At 39.5% G+C, this 16514-nt stretch overlaps 1 long non-coding RNA gene across 1 annotated transcript; it reads right to left on the bottom strand.

Moving 5' to 3' along the window:
- On the bottom strand, positions 1-16513 carry LOC116423415. Its single transcript, XR_004234026.1, has 3 exons — positions 16443-16513; positions 1479-1535; positions 1-777 (listed from the first exon to the last, which is right to left on the bottom strand). It is a non-coding gene; the product is annotated as an uncharacterized LOC116423415 (long non-coding RNA).
- Between the last annotated feature and the right edge of the window lies 1 nt (position 16514).

Raw genomic sequence — 16514 nt, 5'->3', positions numbered from 1 at the left:
AATGGGGATGATAACCGCACCTACCTCCCACGACAATATGTGAGGATCCATGATATTAAGATATGTAAGGCACTTACTGGCTATTTTCCAAGGACCCTCCATCACATGATGAAAACAGAGGAACATGTCCTGAAAGTGGGAGAGGTGGGAGAAGAGACTAGGAGATGCAGAAACCCCTTTAGCTCCATATTTTGGAGTGGGAATTCTAGTAAATGACATCATCATCATCATACTTCTCGTCATCATCATCATTCATAAAGCACTTTGTTTTCAAATACATGTTAACTCATGAGACCAACTCTAAACACTCTCTGGTTACAGAGAATGTTGATGTTTGACCACTTGGGAGACAACCAAATTCTTTGTCCAATTCTCTATTGACAGGACACTTAGGGGACTGGAGCAGGATAGGTCAGCAGTGTAGATAATACATACTCTTTAAGAAGAATGCAATAGTTATGGTCTTGCTAAACCAGAGGTAACTATTTTAAATGTTCCACAGAATGACACAGAATGAAAGAAGAAAAATGAAATAAAGCCAGAGTGAGTTCAATCTTCAAAGGAGAAGTAAGGGAGGTAGTTTGATGGGCTGCAGATACCTCACTTCAATTTTGGGTCCTGGGCTATACTTGCAACCCAGTGAAAGGGCCATCTTCCCTGGGATCAGCAGCTCTAAAGGCAGGGAATTTTGTTTTTCACCATCCTCATTTTCTTTTTTTTCCAGTTGAATCCAACCCCTAACTTTCCCTTTTCTAGGTCATGAAGGTAATATGAATCCTGGAAAGAGAATGAATAATCACTTTCTCGTTTTTTTCAGAATCCTTTCATTTAAGCTTTACAATCATAAGAATATTTTAACTACATGCTAAATGATAAGCATGACATCCTCTTCAAGAGAAGATCATTGCTCTCTTTTTCTTTTTTGTTAATTATGAAACAGGTCTCTAGCAGAAAGGAACCTTCCGAGATTTCAAAGATGTTCAAGGGAAAATTTACACCAGTAAGTTCACTCAGCAGTAATCAAGTGACATTTTAAAATGTCTAAAATGTGCAGGGCTAGACAATGAGAGTAATTTAAAGTTAAATAAAAAGTACATTGGAGAATGCTAGCTAGCTGAGCTGATAAGATGTAAACAAAAATATGTGAAAAATCGTGCCAAATATACAGTCTGGGGAAGTCCTTCCCAATCCCTCCAGTCTTCTTAATGGGATGTTAAACTCTTGATAAGGTTAATTAACCTTGTTAACCAGGTATTCTTTGAGGCTTTTGTTTGGCATTAATGGAATTATCTTGAAAAGGCATTAGCTTATTAAGTTATGGCCTTGGGTACTGTTAATACCACATTAAAGATTACTCATCGAGTCACGGATAGTAATCCACCAGAGGTATACCTTGAACTTCACCTTTTTTAGGCCCAGAGAGCTGGCAATGCCCCCAGAAAAGCCTCCAAGGGAGAAGAAAAACTTGTAACACTTACACAGTTCAAGTTCCTTGAAGATAAATCCATACAATGCTATGGCTTCTCCAGGAAACCCTGTGTATCGGGAGCCAGGGTGGGCCCAGGAATAGAAACAGAGAGGAAGAAGTAAATGAGAATTTACTAGAGCAAACAGTGAACTAAAGTAATGTGAGACGTTGGCAGAGGAGAAGCTCTGTCCCTGGACAACAAGGAGTTCTAGGATCAAGCCTCTTATAGTAACACCCAGGGGAAAAGTTCCTGAACCGGATGGGGGAATTCTTGCACTAAGCAAGCAGGAACTAGTGAGGATGTGGAGGGACAAAGCTAGATCTTGCCTTTCAACCGTGCTGGGATTTAGGTGGATTATACTAGTCCTGGTGTGCAAAGGTAGACTTCCTTGTTACTCTTGGCAGTGACGGAGTCTCAACCCTGGGATAGTATTATAAAGCAAAAGAATATATAGCTCCTTGGGAGAAGAGAAGGTTCATAACTCAGGGAAGGAGAATTATATTATTTCTTAAGGTGGTCAGGTTTAAGTCCTTTGAATATTCTGTTGGGTTAATTAAAACTTCTTCTATATTTGATATATTGTTAAGTGGAATGAGTGCTTACATGAGAAATGAGTGCCCTTTTTCTTTTTCTAACAGACTTGAATAATAACTGAATGATAATGTTCTCATTGAAAAACCAGGAAGGAGCATAAACCAAAAAGATGGTAGTTTGTGATGAAACCCCAAAGTTTTTTTTTAATTAATTTATTTTTTAATTTAATAGCCTTTTATTTACAGGTTATATGTATGGGTAACTTTACAGCATTGACAATTGCCAAATCTCTTGTTTCAATTTTTCCCCTCTTTCCCCCCACCCTTTCCCCCAGATGGCAGGATGACCACTAGATATTAAATATATTAAAATATAAATTAGATACACAATAAGTATACATGACCAAACCGTTATTTTGCTGTACAAAAAGAATCGGACTCTGAAATATTGTACAATTAGCCTGTGAAGGAAATCAAAAATGCAGGCGGGCAAAAATATAGGGATTGGGAATTCAGTGTAATGGTTTTTAGTCATCTCCCAGAGTTCCTTCCCTGGGCGTAGCTGGTTCAATTCATTACTGCTCCATTGGAACTGATTTGTTGATCTCATTGCTGAGGATGGCCAAGTCCATCAGAAACCCCAAAGTTGAACCAAGCCCACATTAAGGCCAGAGAAATGGTAGCCTGAGATAGAAAGGGAAAGCATTGCAGAACTAAGAATGGGATGGGCAAATCCAGGATGAGGAAAAGTGTCAATTAAGTTCAAGTAATAGTGATAGTCTACTTTGGCTAAAGACAAGATGTAGTTTTTGTTTTTTAATGTATGTTGCATAGCATTTCTACTCATTCTGTTATTGTTTGCTTGCATTTTTGTTTTCCTTCTCAGGTTTTTTTACCTTCTTTCTAGATCCAATCTTTCTTGAGCAGCAAGATAACTGTATAAATATGTATACATATATTGTATTTAACATATACTTTAACATATTTAACATGTATTGGTCAACCTGCCATCTGGGGGAGGGAGTAGGGGAAAAGAGGGGAAAATTTGGAACAAAACATTTTGCAAGGGTCAATGTTGAAAAACTACCCATGCATATGTTTTGTAAATAAAAAGCTGTAATTTAAAAAAATGTATGCTGCAGCCAAATTGTAGAAAGCCTTGAATTCAGGAGAAGGCCTATTCCACAACCAACAGTGATTAAGATTTGTTACTGGCAAAGTGACATGATTAGAGCTGTGTTTTATTAAATATTAACCCAAGAGAAATATACACAGTAGATTGGAAAATGGAGACACTAGTGGTTGGAAGAGACAATGTTGAGTCTCAATCACAGACACCAGAAGAAAACAGATTAACTTGATACTATATCCACAAGAACAATATGAGAGGCTGGTATTTGTGGCTATCGGCTATAACTGCAAAGAATTGTGAAAGAACAAGCCTGACCTCTCCTGGACACACAATTGACTGTTAAGTAAGATAAGAATCCTTAAAGTTAGTATAATGTAGAGAGACAAGGAATGCAGAAAATGACAGTATAAACCTCTCCCAAATGAAGGTGTCCTAGTACTTCTAACAAATGATTGGAGGTGAAGTCAAGAGTTGTAAGCATTTATTAAGTTCTTCTATATAATAAAGTCAGTCGCTGTACTAAGTTCCAGGGAGGAAAACAAAAGTCTTTGGCTGAAAGGGGTTTACCTTCTAATGGAGAAAACAACATGCAAATAGACAATACACATAGTCAGTAAACACACCTACTGTGTGTGCCCACATAGTGCTAAACAATGGGGAGACAAATACCAAAAAAAGACACAGTCCCACCTAATACACTAATGCTGTAGGACCACCCACCAAAGGCTCCAGGGCAGGGGACCCGTCCCCTAAGTACATGATGGAAAAGCTGAGGGAGCCTCAGAGTAGAGCAGCCGAGGAGATGTCTCTAGTGTTCATGGCTCCATACTCCCACGATCCACAGCACAAATGGGAGGCAACTTCAGAAAGGCATTAGCTATTTGGGAGATGAGCCTGGGCTCCTGAAGGAGGTGAGATTTGTATTTTGAAGGAAGAAAAGGAATAAGGTATAAAAGCAGAGTCTTCTAGGAATGCTGGGAAAGTGGTGCAAAATCAGAGAAGGGAGATGAGATGTCTGAGGATGAGAAAATAAGCTAGCAGAAATGAATGGTGGAATGTGGAAGGGAAAAGAGGAAGAAACCAAACTGTCAAAGAAAGGACTTGATATTTGATGTTGGAATTAATCAGATAAGTGACATGGTGAGATCTGCACTTTGGGAAAATCACACTGGCAAGTGATTGAGGACAGACCAGAATGGGGGCTGAGACTTGATATAGAAAAACCAATTAGGAGATAATTGCAGTAATCCAGGTAAGAGGGGTGGTGTAAGCCTGAACTAACACATTAGCAACTGTATAAATAGAGAAAGAGACATAAAAATAAGAGAAGCTTTGAAGATAGAAATAGCAATATTTGGCAATGAATTACCTAAGTGCATGAATGAGAACGAGGAATCAAGGATGACATGAAAGTTGGAAGCCTAATGACTCAGAGAACAGTTTTATTCCATCAATAATATGGAAGTTCAGAGGAGAGGAGCCAACTTGGGACTCCATCCATGGGCCCCTTTAGCTAAATTTCTCCTTATAAAAGAGCCAAGCTGGAGCCCTCTCTTTGCAGAGGTCCCAAACATGGCAGCCTCATACCTGGCACCAAGGACTCTCTGCCCATTGGAATCCTGTTTTCGGTGCCCTCTTATCTTTACCTTCACCTATTTCCTTAACTAGACTTTAACCTTACTTCCAAACCCCATAATAAACCTCTTTTATCAATTTAGTTTTTCTGGTCTGTAAATTCCTTTACAGGGAACTCTTGCGCTGCCACTAGACCTCATTTAACTCCGTATCCTTGTGTCGAATCCAGGGGGGTTGCAGAGGAGCTCTTTTTGACTCCCTGTATCCTGAACCTGCCACTAGACCTCAATTAAACTCTAATTTCATTTAGGCACCCCAAATCTAGACCTCATCAGAAAGACTGAAGAATGGAGAGACAACAGAGATGCTCTCTGGGGCAATTTGCTGGATATGATTAGGTAGAGAATCTAGTCTTTTTAAAGAAGGGCTGCCTAATCATTCAATATTAGAATGAAAGAGGAGATAATGGGAGGGGGAAGATATATGAATGATCTGTATCTATCTTTGCAGCTTTGTCTTACCTGCACATTTGATGAACATGCCATCTATTACTGCATCCAAGTTATTGATAAAAATGCTAAAAAGTATAGGGCCAAGCATAGATCATTCAGGCATTTTACTTCAGATTTTCTTCCAAGATGTCACAGAATCATTTATCATTGCTCTTTTGAGTCCAGCCATGCAACTAGTTCTGAATCTGATTATTTCATTGTCTCTCCTTCTTTTGCATATGAATAGTATGAGGTACTTTATCAAATGCATTACTGAAGTCCAGATATAATCACTAATTATTAGAAAATTATGAATCAAAATAACCTGAGGTTTCATCTCTGTGGGAGGCAGGCAACATGCAATTATGAAGGACACCAAACACCAAGCACTGGGTATACAAATACAAGTCAAAAAGAAAAACAGCCTAACCCTCAAGGGCTTATGTCCTAACGGTGAAGGACCACATATAAAAGGGAGCTGGGAAGGAGTGGGGGAGGATCAAGGTACCTATTAGCCATCTGGTATAACTATCCATATCCAACAGAGGAACAGTTAGCAAACCTGAGCCTCTCCCCAAGATGGAGAGTCCCAAAACTTACCAGTGGGAGAAAACCACACACAAAAGGGAGCTGCAAAGGAGTAGGGGAGGATCAAGTTACCCTTTAGCCATGTGATATTACTTATATCTGCAAAGTCTGAAGCATATCCAACAGAGGAACAGTTAGTAAGCCTGAGCCCTTCCCCAGAATGGAGAAGTCAAGAACTTACCAATTAGAAAGGGGATCAACAGGAGCGATATCTGCTGAACCAGTTTTCCTTAAAAGGTACTAAGATAGTCCCCAAGACTTATGGGATCAGGAGACCAAGTCTCCAGCTACTAATAGAGCTTCTTGGTAGTCTGGGTCCAAGAGTCATTCAGAAAGTTGCTCTCAAGCATGGACAAAACATGCTCAGCTCAATTAATGCTAGGTCCTTGCTGAATATCCCTTCCATGCTATGGAAATCAACTTCTCTGGTTCTGTTAGACGGTCTATGAGTATTTCGTTCAAACCAGAATTTGGGTCAGATACACTCAGAGACTGTAACAGATAGACCTTATGGAAGTTGGAGAAGATCAGTGGAGAGAAAGGTGAGACCCACATAATCCCCAAGCTTGCCTTGCTCCTATCGCACTAGCCACTTCCTGTACAGCAGCATCCATTCCACAGCTGGAATTAGAAAATACAGGCAATTCAGTAACATGATAAAGGTGAATAGGCTTTTCAACTTTCAGAACCATGTCCCAAAGATGCTTCAGCTGCCCTCATTGGGAACCTTCGTTTGAGAAGGGCCCACTTCATCCCCCAAACTCTGCGGCCATGTCGCTGTATGTTGTCTTCCTCTATTAGAACGGAGGCTCCTCAGTGACACAGACTGTCCTTTTGTATGTGTACCCCCAAAATTTAACATAGTGCCTGTGTCAGTGCTGGAAAATGAGGTGGATTGACTTTCTTTCCCTGTCAGCAAGACGCTGTCTGGCTATTACCATAACCAAGTCCCAGACTCTCCTGTACAGAGTGATAGTGAGGAGGAAACTATCACCCTCCATTGTCTTTCCCCCAACCTCTGAGCATCTTTAAAAATCTTTGAGACAGTGATTAGCATATTTTTAGACAGGTCTGAGACCTGCCCTGGTTCTTTGATCCCTCCCTCTGCCTTTACTTCCCTGGTTTCCCTGAGAAATTCCCAACGCTGTATTTCCCCTCTGCTTATGATGATTATCTTTGTTCTTTTCAGGACCAAACCCACCATGAGCAACTTTCTCTCCCCCTCATAGTGCCTTCCCTTTAATGGTGTCTTTCTCCTTACTCTAGCTATTCTGCTAAACTCCTCTACGAATCTAACCTGCCAGTCAAAGGCTTAATCCCATGTCACTCAATATTTCCTTTCTAATGGTGAGTTCCCTTGGGGAACTTGTCTTTTCCTTGCTAACTATATGCTCTCCCAACTCTATTTCATATTTGCTATTCCTGGTGCCTATTTTATTCTTAGCCTCTTCTCCTAAATAAATCTACCTTTTAGCAAAGAGAGTGGTGATTGCAAATTTGTCACATTTATTTACAACTAGGGATTGCTATCTCAAGTTCATTAGTTAAGTGCTTAATAAATGCTAGTGGACTTGACTAAAAATGATAAATTCTATAAATTTTGTTGAATTCCTATAATTTTCATTTTTGAAAATTAAAGTGTCTATCATAGAAATCTTGGACCCAGTTGTTGTGTCCAAGGTATAGCTCTGCATGACCAGACTATTGATTGGGGAAGAGCCATATTCTAATAGGGCATATGAATCATATAAACTAAGTTCTATAGGAGTTCAGAAGAAGAAGAATTCAATGCAAAATAACTATCTAATATTTAATCTTCCCATGTTGGAATTTCAGGTTAGAGGCTAGTGGGTCATAGAGACCTATATTTAGTCTTCAAATCACAAATTATAGTTATATATTCCATATATATGTGCCAGATTTCTGTCCCAGGATTAAATACCTACAAAATAAAAAACCAGCCAAAGAAGCAATCCACGTGAAGATAACTGAGAATTGACTATGTGAGATATTTTTAAATGTTGAGCTTTAGTTTAAGGCTTTTCTTCGCTATGATTTCTTGGGTGTTTACAGAGCTGACTCTGCCAGTGTCTTAGAGCAGACCACAATATTATGACTGGTTGATTAGAGTTGTTCTGTACATTATCAGATCTCACCCACACTCTGCCAGCCGGGAGGCAGTAGATCACTAGATTTGAAAGTCTCTTTGATTTATATTGGCCAGATTCTGCCCTATGGGTAGGGTAGGCCTGAGGATAGGCCCAGAGAGTAAACCAGTGGGATTAGAGGTAGAGAACCCCAGAGAAACAGATGAGGAGCAAGTTTCTCACAGCTGCTTAATTTTGTCCCATCTCCCAAACTACTTCACTCCTAATCTAATCACTAATCTAATTTCCCTTGTCAAAATTTGAGTGTGTCAAGATCAAGAGAGTAAGAGTGAGACCATGACGAAATAAGAGTTAGAAAACTTTCTTTCAGAATGCTTTCATAATTGAATTTCAGGGCTTAAGTAAACATGTTTCTATAGGGATATATATGGATATGCACACACACACACATAATACATGAAAATTGTTGAAAAATGACAGAAAAGAATGGCTTGAGCTTATCTTCTCTCTACCCCCCCCCTTTTTGTAACTCCATTGTCTATTATATCTTCAGTCTCCCTACACTCTGCCCCTAATTTCTCTTCTTATGCTTATTACTTCCAGAGTCCCAAAGAGAGAAGTGGTATCCTGGGGTCCCTAGAAAGGTGAGACCATTAGGAAAAGGAACACACACACACACACACACACACACACACACACACAAATGAACACATATGCATATATGTGAAGATTTGCTCATTATTCATGGGTGCCATTTTTTGAATTTGCCTACTTGATAAAATTTATCTGTAATACCAAAATCCATACTCATGGTAACTTTTCAGTGAGCAAAGCACCCAAACTTAAAGTCTCACATTTTTTGTGTTCCCAGTTGGGTAAAATAAGGTAACATATCTTCCTTCTTACAGCAGCTCTCACATTGTAAATAAATAAGTGTTCTTTTCTCAATCTATTTAGTGGTACAGTACTTTGTTTTTTGCATCTTTGTATTTTTCATTGTTAAAAATGGCTCTAAGAATGCAAGATGATGGATTAAGGATATGGAAGAAACTTAAGTCAGAAGGCCAACTATGAGTCTCTTTTCTAATATTCCTAGCAGGACATGATGAAAGCCTAGACTGGAAGAGGTGGGGGAAGTTGGAAGTGATATTACAAACTGAGGAGAAAAGGAGATTTCTGAGAGATAATCTATTTTTAATTAATTTTGTTTTTAATAGTTTTTCATTTTTTCAAATACATGCAAAGATCATTTTCAACATTCACCTTTGCAAAATCTTGTGTTCCAAATTTTTCTCCCTCCTTCTACCTTCTCCTATAAACAGCAAGCAATTCAATATAGCTTATAACATGCAATTCTCCATTTCTTGTGGAGGAATCCACAGGATTCCATTCCATTCCATGGATGAATTTCCATATTCATCATGCAGCACAAGAAAAAACAGATCAAAAGGAAAAAAAAAAGCACTAGAAAAAAAAAAAAAACAAGCAAAAAAAAAAAAAAAGAAAAGAAAACAACAACTATCCCCCCAAAAGGTGAAAATACTATACTTTGATCCACATTCAGTCTCCATAATTCTCTCTCTGGATGCCATCACAAATCCATTGGAATTGCCTTCAATCACCTCATTGTTGAAAAGAGCCAAGTCCATCATATTTGATCATATAATCTTGTGTTTGCTTTGTACCATGTTTTCTTGGTTCTACTATCTCACTTAGCATCGGTTCATGTAGGTCTAAAATGAAATACTCCCCTAGAAATGAATACAGGCCTTTCTCCTCATAGTTCAAATGTTTCCTTTCTATTTACAAATTCAGTGTTTGACATTGCTGAAATTGCTTAAAAACAAAACAAAAAACAAAGAACAAACACAAAAACAAAACCAGAAAAGAATGACTTGGACTTACCTGTCTCTCTGAGATGAGTCTTCCCTTACTCTACCTATTTCTGTATCTATCACATTTTCACTCTGCCCATACTTAGCCCCCCTCTCCACACACACACCATTTCTCCTCTTGATGTTAACTATCTGGGTCCCAAAAGCATCATGGGATCCTTAGAAAGATGAGACCCTCAGGGCAAGGAATTGTCCAGGGACTTTATACCCATTTTTTTCCATAATCCATTCATATACCATAATTTATTCTTCCATTCTCCAACTGATGGGCATCCACTCAGTTTCCAGTTTCTTGCCACTACAAAAAGGACTGCCACAAACATTTTTGTCCATGTGGGTCCTTTTCCCTTTTTTTATGATTTCTCTGGGATACAGGTCCAGTGGAGATACTGCTAGATCAAAGGGGATGCACCGTTTGATGATCCTTTGGAAATAGTTCAAAAAAGTGTTTAGTGTCTGAGGTCAAATTTGAACTCAGGTTCTTCTGACTTCAGAACTGGTGTCCTATCCACTGTGCCATCTACCTGCCCTGAGAGACATTTTAAAAGAAAAAAATGATAGGATTTAAGAGACTGATGAGAGAATGTATATGAAAAATAAGAATAAGTCAAAGATGATGTCCAAGTTTTGAATCTAGATAATCAGGAAATTGATGGTGCTACTAAAAAAAAATTGGTTCAGGAAGAAAGATTATGAATTTGGTTCTACACAAGTAGAATTTGAAGTGATATGGACATTACCCTGCTAATGGTGACTAGTAGAAATTTGAAGATTCAAGACTGGAGTTCATATGAAAAAAAAGGGGATGGTTGGGATTGTAGATTTAGAAAGCGTCTGAAAGGTAGTTAAACGCATAAAAACAAATGAGCTATCCAAAGTATACAGAAAAATTCCTTAGATGAGAGACATAAGGAAAAAGAAACGGGGGTGGGGGAGGTGGGGGACATATTCACATTTTCCCAATAACCTATGTGGTAAGTGGGGAATGTCTTTTATCTCTATCTTCCTAAGGAGAAAATTGAAGCACAAAGAAAGATTAAATAACTTGCCTAAGGTCATAATCTTTAATTAGGGGCAGAAGCAGAGACACTGATTTTTTTTTTTTTTTTAACTAGGAAGTCCCCAATTATGTTTCCTTTTGTTCTTAGGGAGAAGGGAAGGGAAGAGAAGAAAATAGCTTTCTATAGTTTCCTCTATGTGCCAGTCACTGTGCTAAATGCTTTATAAAGCAGTACATTTCTGACTGCTTGGGAGAACAAGCCCAGAACTTTTACAGATAAAGAAGAGCTTTCTGTAGAAAAAAAAAGCCCTTGCTGCCAATTTGAGATTGCTTAACAATCTCAAAGAGAAGTCAGTCAAAGCTGGGAAATGCTTACAGCTGCATCAGATTCACCAGTGAGACAAGTCTGAATTCTGGACCTTCAACCAAAAATTTCAGAGAGGGTTCCCTCCCTCAATCCTTGGACTTTACATATACAGGCCATAGAACAGTACTAGGCCTGATCCTGGTTCAACCTCTTAGTTTCTTCTCCTCTGAGAAAACAGTTATGATGATAGCAATGATGATGAAGATGAAGATAACAATAATAATAATAGCAGCTAGAATTTATAGCATGCTTTAAATTTGCAAAAGTACTTTTAAAAGATCATCTCATGTTATCCTTAAAACAAACTTACATTTAACAGGAGAAAAAGGGTCATGGAAGAGAGAAATAGAAGGGAGAAGGAAACCAATGTCATTAAAGCCAGAGTAGAGAGTATGAAAGAAAGTCTGGGATAATGAGAACTAGGTAGCTTCTCTTAATGCTGTTCTCCCTCCATTCTCTCCTTACTGACATCCTCACCCTATTCTTCATACTCACTACAAACTTAAGGTGATCTCACTTTTGTTGATCACTAGGACTGTGCCTTCCTTTTATTAATGATAGTCCAATTTGTATTCTAATCATCTATGTGTCTAATAACCTCTTAGAGATTGTACCCTTTTAATGGGCAGGAATATTATCTTGTTTGTATCGTACCCAATACCTAACACAGACTTAATAAATACAATGTTCAAATACTCTGGTGAGTTAAATACTCTCCTAGAAATGAAACACACATCCTTCTCTTCATAGTTCAACTGTTCCCTTTCTATCTACACGCAGAGTTTGACATTGCTGAAGTTGCCAGAAAACAAAAGAAAAGAATGGCTTGAACTTACCCTTCTCTCTGAGGAGTCTTCCCTTTATCTCTTTTTGTAACTTCACTGTCTATCACATATTCAGTCTACTTATACTTTGCACAGTCCCCCCATTCTCTTATGTTTATTGTCCCAAAGAGAGAAGTGGAATCATGGGGTCCCTAGAAAGGTGAGACCAATGGGGAAATTGCTGTCCAGGAGCTTCACACACACCTTTTGTACCTCCTCCTTTGTGGCCTCCCTGTCCCTGAAGCTTTCCCACTCTCAGCACTAGATCACCTGGGGGCAGGGATTGTTCACTGCCATCATTATTGGTATCACCATCATAGCCTAGGCTCTGTGCAGGGCCCAGGAGATAAGAAGGTCTAAGTTACAGAAAACCCTCGTTCTCTAAGGGCTTACAAACTAGTTGGGAAAAAAGAACACATTAATGTTAATGATGATGATGATGATACCTTATGTTAAGTACCACTTGGTACAGAAAAGCAGAGGCAGTGATCATCAAAGAGGGTGAGGCAGTTGGAGGAGGTGGTTCTAGAGACACATTTTGAAGGAACCATAGGAATTAGAAAAGCAGAGATGGGGAAAGGACATTTCCAGCGAGGAGAACATTGAGAAGAAAGGGGCACATTCATGTACATAACATGTTTCAGAGAGCCGTGAGCAGACAGGCTGGTTTAGGTGAATCACAAAGTTTAGAGAAGCAGTTGGAAATAAGGTTGGGGAAGTAGGTAGAAATCAGATTGTGGGGGATTTTGAATATTAAATAAGTTAAGGAGTTTATATTTTGTCTTACAAAGAGAAATCCTATTTCTAAGTCCGATTTTTCTTGTGCAGCAAAATAACTGTATGGATATGTATACATATATTGTGTTTAACATATACTTTAACATATTTAACACGTATTGGTCTATCTGCCATCTAGGGGAGGGGGTGAGAAGGAAGGGAAAAGTTGGAACAGAAAGTTTTGCAAGGGTCAATGCTGAAAAATTATCCATTGCATATGTCTTGTAAATAAAAAGCTATAATAAAAAAAACAAAACAAAATGAGAGTCACTGACGATTTCTGAATGATGTCATATTAACGTATAAAAAAAGTATGCTGGCTTTTTAAATCACATATAAGATAAATTGATTAGAAAAAATCAGAAGCAGGGAGATGAGCTGGGAGATTTTTGCAAGAGGAGGAATGATGTGGTAAGAGATTGAACAAGGTTAGTGGCAGCAGGAAAAGAAGAGATGAATTAAAGACTTCAAAAAGAAAGAAAGAATAGGACTTGGTAACAACTGCATGTAGGTGATGAAAGTCAAGGATGACTCCAATGTTTCAGGAGTCTGAGTAACTGAAAGAATGATAGTATTGGGACAAACGGTTTGAGGTAATCGTTATTTAGCTTTTAGATTCACCGAGTTCTGGAAGTGACAGGAATCAGGAAGAAGCAGCATGGTATAGAGGTAAAAATATACTGCATTAGAAGTCAGAAGACTGATTCACAACCCTGTCTTTCAAGATTTTCTCTTTATGTGACCCCCTGGACAAAATAATGTCACTTTTCTGACCTCTTTCCTCATCTGTAAAATAAGAAAATTGAACTAGAAGAGCTCCGTCCCTTCCATTTCTGAATCCATAATTGTATAATCTAAATAGTGATGTTCAGCAGACAAGATGACCGATTTGAGCACAAGAAATGTCAGAGTTGGAGACTTACATTTGGGAATTTCCTACATAGAAATGCTAGTGAAAACCATGATAATGAATTTTCCTTTCTCAGGGAAAGCATGTCTTGGAGAACATATACATTTAGTTAAAGTGGAAGAAATCAGCATAGGAGACAGAGAAGGAGCAGTTTATAAGGTACAAAGACCAGGAGATGTAGTGATTCCCCAGCCACTAATTACCTCCAAAATAACTCAGGTTTATTTTGTATATATTTGGCTTATGCTTATATGCATACACATTAACCTCCTCCCAAAATGCAGGCTCCGTGAGAGCAGGCTCTATTTCATTTTTTTTCCCTCTGTATCCCCAGCATCCAGCACAGCCTGACTCATGATGAACACTGAATAAATGCTTTTTGATTGAATGATGGTATCTTGAAAGCTGAGGGAATAGAAATATTCTATAGAGGAGAGGAAATTGCTAATAGAGATTAGTAAAAAAAATGAGAACTGAGAAAAGGTCACTAAATTCAGTAATTAGGAGGTTATTAGAGACATCGGAGAAAATACTTCATAGATTAATGGGAAAAGGAGCGAGGTTATATTGGGCATTTTGGAAATGGAAGAATTAAATGCAGAGAAGTCAGATCACAGAATCATTAAGAACTTGATTATTATCTAGTAATAGATTTTGGTTGAATTTCCTCACTTTACAGATGAGGAGTAGAGAGCCAAAGATCTGAAGTGTTCTAAGGTCACACTGCTGAGAGTCCGAGTCTCCACACTCTGAGACCAATGTTCTTTTCACTTTGTCACTTTTGGATATTTCAGAGAGAGAGAACATACCTGGAAGGCAAGAGAATGTCAAGGAAAACTTTAAGGAATAGGGAGGCCTGAGCATATTTGTAAGTAGGATGGATAGAGAAGAACAGATTATGAAGAAAAAGAAATTGAAAGAGATGGTGTGCAAGAAAGGGATAATGGGCTAAAGTCTCAGAAGGGAAAGCAAAATATAATGGAATCCAGGACATAGGTAGAATTGATGGGTGAAGTATCACATATTTTGAAACAGAGAAGTTAACAGCGAAGATTATGATAAATCTGGATTGTATTCAGTAAATTAAGGCACAAGAGGCAAATTACTCAAACAGATCATCAGAGAAGGTGCAGATCATTTCATAGGTAGATGAAATACATATATAGAACTCATAACACTTATGGATAGGCAGATTTTTTTTTAGTTAAAGGCAAGAATTAGAATTATAGGGTAGAAGGGAAAATTAGAAACATAATGGGTTAAAATAATGGCTATAGAGAAATCCATAGTAAGGATTCAAATAATACTTAATAAGTGCTAGGGACATTAGGACAAAAATGAAAAAAGATGCCTTCAAGGAGCTTGCAAGGGAGGACAATAAGAACAGAAAGAACTGTCAGGGGCAAGGAAGACCTAGTTAAAGGATGAAGAGAGAAAAATTGTGTGTTCCCAGTTAGAATTTTCTCCAGCAACTCAGAAATGCCCACATTAAAACTCTGCAAACACAAGGGATAACCTAACGATGAGAAGGGTCAGCCCAGTAAAAAGTCAGGAGGAGGGCATTGGGGCGTCCTGGGATGGAGGACTTGAGTCCAAACTAGAAAGAAAAGAAAGTCAGAAGGGAGTCGGGGGCTTGTGGAAATAGGAAAAGTAAAAGGAACAGAAGAGGAGTCAGATTTAGGCGGTAAGAGGAATAGCAGGGAAAGTAACAAAAGCGCTGATGAGGGATGACTTTGCCAGGAGAGCGCATCCTTCATCCATGCCTCGCAGCTCTCAGTGAGCATCTTCCGTGCTTCTCTCACCTCCCCCACCACATAAGGCGCTCATTGGAGGGCTTCCTATTTGCTGTTTCCCTTTGCGTTGTCCCCGCCCACGAGGCCCCCAGCAGCTCCTCAATGGATCCTTGTTGAGTCACAAAACTAAAGATGGGCAGTAGGGTGACGGGGCGCGGAGTTATGAAATCACACAAAGTCAGAGCTGGAAGGTACTTGAAGGGTCCGCATGGTCCAACCCCCTAATTTTAAAAATGAGGAAACGGGTTCCCCGGACACTGACTGACTCGCCCAAGGTCACACCCCAAAACTTAGGGGCAAGGCTGGAACTCAAGGGCCCCGACTGAGTGCCCGGTGGCTGCCCCCCCCCCCCCCCCCCCAGGCGGTGGGGAGTTCTGGAGGGGAAGGCCATGGGGAGAGTGAGGGTAAGAGACCGGGGCAACGAGCTCCCAAAACCTGCAGGATTAAAAGAGACGCCCCCATCCTCCACCTCTCTGCTTTTCTAGCTTAGTGCGGGAGGGGTTCCTCATCACTGGGGAAGGAAGAGCATCAATGTCAGGGTGACATCACCCTGGTTTTCGAAATACACAATAAAAGTTTCTAGGGAGAAGGGCAAATACTCTGGTGGAAAAGAAACTACATCTCCCAAAAGCCTATGGGGCTCCAGGGCTGGACAGAATTTTAATTGACATCACTTGGGCTCCAGGGCTGGACAGAATTTTAATTGACATCACTAATAACCAATCAGAAAGTGAAGAGGCGGTACTTTCGATTTCTATTGCTCTCTTCCCCTGAGGTTTTGTGTTTAAAAAACACCTCTGGAGACCTTCCTGCTTATATCAGGGGGACAGAAGATAGTTTCCCCTAAAAGGGCGACTCCCGCCTGACCTCTAACCGGTACCGCCCCGCACCCTCGTCCCGTCCTATCCCTCAGTAAATCCCTCCTCCGACGTCCCATTCATCTCCCGCTTCCTCCACTTTAGTGCCGCCCTCTCCCTTACGTGATTGGCGAAGACTGGATTGCTCCCAATGGTGATTGGTAAGGTTCGGTGTTACTCTGGATGGAGGTGTGG

This window comes from Sarcophilus harrisii, chromosome 4 (genome assembly GCF_902635505.1).
Source record: "Sarcophilus harrisii chromosome 4, mSarHar1.11, whole genome shotgun sequence".
Lineage (NCBI taxonomy): Eukaryota > Metazoa > Chordata > Mammalia > Dasyuromorphia > Dasyuridae > Sarcophilus > Sarcophilus harrisii.
This window is presented reverse-complemented; position numbering and strand designations above follow the sequence as displayed.